The sequence below is a fragment of the Eleutherodactylus coqui genome, chromosome 2 (genome assembly GCF_035609145.1).
Source record: "Eleutherodactylus coqui strain aEleCoq1 chromosome 2, aEleCoq1.hap1, whole genome shotgun sequence".
In the NCBI taxonomy this organism is placed as follows: Eukaryota; Metazoa; Chordata; class Amphibia; order Anura; family Eleutherodactylidae; genus Eleutherodactylus; species Eleutherodactylus coqui.
In genome coordinates, this window is record NC_089838.1 from 287,209,248 (window position 1) to 287,212,026 (window position 2,779).

The following is a 2,779-nucleotide window of genomic DNA, read 5'->3' on the forward strand; positions in this document are numbered from 1 at the left end:
CGTTTTGTTGCTATTCGTACTTATGGCTGATCTGTCAGTTCTAACTGTACTAACCCCACCCCCTGTTCGACCCCCATTCCCTTTGCTTGGACCCAGATCACTAGTTACACTGGCTACCCCACTATTTCTCATTTTACCCTCCCCCCCAGTCCCTAGTTTAAACACTCCTCCAGCCTTCTAGCCATCTTATCCCCCAGCACAGCTGCACTTTCCCCATTAAGATGCAGCCCGTCCCTACGGTAGAGCCTGTAGCCGACAGCAAAGTCAGCCCAGTTCTCCAGGAACCCAAATCCCTCCTTCTTACACCAACTCCGGAGCCACTTGTTTACCTCCCTAAGATCCTGCTGCCTTTCTAGCGTGGCTTTAGGTACAGGTAGTATTTCCGAGAAAACTACCCTGGAGGTCCTTGCCCTGAGCTTGGACCCTAAGTCCCTGAAATCATTTTTGAGGGCCCTCCATTGACCTCTAACTTGTTCATTGGTGCCAACGTGCACCATGACCGCTGGATCCTCACCAGCCCCTCCCAGTAATCTGTCAATCCGATCCGCGATGTGTCGAACTCGAGCTCCAGGCAGACAACACACCGTTCGACGATCCCGGTCTTTATGGCAGATTGCCCTCTCTGTCCCCCTAATAATTGAGTCCCCCACCACTAGAACCTGTCTAGCCTGCCCTGCACTCCCCGTCCCCGTCTCACTGGAGCAGTCATCCCCCTGGCGTTCAGAGGGCTTCTCGTGCTGCAGCGGTGCTGGCTCTGTAATGGCATCGCCCTCATCTGCCAACATTGCAGACATGTTGGGTTGTGCCAGTTCAGGACCAACCTCCCTGGATCTATTCCCTCTACGCCTCCTTCTATCTGACACCCAGCTGACTGCCTGCTCCCCCTGCATTTCCGTACTACCGTCCGCCCCCGCCTCTACCCCAGCGAGTGTCTGCTCAGTGAGCACCAAACTCCTTTCCATGTTGTCAATGGCTCTCAGTGTTGCCAGTTGCTGATTTAGATCCAGAATTTGGGCTTCTAAATGTTCGACGTGCACGCATCTTGCGCAACAGTATGCACCCTCGATCGGCTGATCAAGGACCGCATACATTGCACAAGTAGCACACTGGATGACATTGCCAGACATGGAGCTCATCCTAATGGGGATCTACAATTTACTTGTGGAAGTAGTGAAGATAGACTTGTTCACACTCCGCTCACACGCTGCAGCAACCGCTCAACCGCTGACCCGCTGCTGCAGCCGCTGACCCGCTGCTGCAACCGCTGACTTGCTGCTGCAATCGCTCACCCGCTGCTGCAACCCCTCACACGCTGCTGCAACCGCTCAACTGCTCACACGCTGCTGCAACCGCTCACACGGTGCTGCCTCTGTGCAACCACTCACACGCTGCCGCACTCGCGCAACCTCTTACCCGCTGACACTTATGTGCAACTGGTCACAAATTTATTTTTTTTTTCCCCTCACAAACACTTAGACCCCCAGACACACACACACACACACAGAAGACACAACTAACCAGATACACAGAAAACACACACTTAGCTCACACACACACACAGAAGATACTTATCAGCTCCTCCACTCCTCCGCTCCTCCTGGTGACGTCCCGGCGGCCGCTCACTCTGCCCTCCTGTCTCAGCTGCTCCGTTCTGGTCCCCTCCGCTGCTGCTGGCGCTGGACTCCTGGTGGCCTCTTGGCGCCGGCTACTGCGCTCCGGTCTCTCCTTGCTGCCCCCGCACCTGCTTCGGCGCCGGTATCGGCTGCTGAGCTGCTCCGCTGTCCCCTTCAGCCCCCCGCTCGTGCCTCCGTCTCGTGCCACTGCTCCTGGCGTCTGACGTCACATAGCTCCAGCTTTTAACAGACCTGTCCTGCAGGCTGCGGTAGCCGAGCCTATGTGGAAGAAGTGTGTGCCAAAATCTCTCGGAGTGACGCTGGCAAGTGCTAGGCATTTAGTGAACATGGCCAAGAACTGGTTCTAAGGCCTCATGTCCACAGCCGTACATGAGTTTTTGGACAATTTTGAAGTAATTCTTTGCTCGCTTATTTCTAAGAAAGTCCTTGACAATATCTTTAATTGATAACCAGGCGTTCTTTTGGAGTTCTGACATTGTCCTGATGAAATGTTCATCTTTGAGGAGTTGCTGAATTTGTGGGCCATCCAACACACCGGCTTTTATTTTTTCAAATGACGGGCTAGGAAATGCCAAAAACTGAGGTCAAGAAAAAAGTTGTTCAAAATTGTTCCCCGGTGTAATCTTTTTATTGCTCTGAATGGGGTAGTTTAATTTTACATTTAATGTTTTTTTGTATTTTTACACCTATTTTTGTTTATTTAACAATATAGTTATAGGGGATTTATTTATGTTTTTCAATGTAGGTTTCTGGCAAGTGGAGAAAGCTTCAGCTGACTGCACTACCAAATCAGGCTGGACAAGTCAACTATCTCATATACTGTGCGGGATACCTGCCAGGCTTTGTGGGGTTTGCAGTGGGAAGAATTTATTCCACATTCTCCAACTGAGTAGTGGAACCAGATTGCAGACAAATTTTTGGAAGTTGTGCAATTTCCAAAGTGTATTGGATGACAAGAACATCCGAATCCAGAAACCTGCCAGAAGTGGATCGGAATTCTACAATCACACAAAATACTTTTCCGTCATTCTAATGGCAATTGCAAATGTCCAGTACCGATTTGTGGGTGTGGGCATTGGGACGTATGGCTGCTCAAATGACTGCAGAGCATTCCAGCACTCCGCAATGGGACGGAGACTCTACTT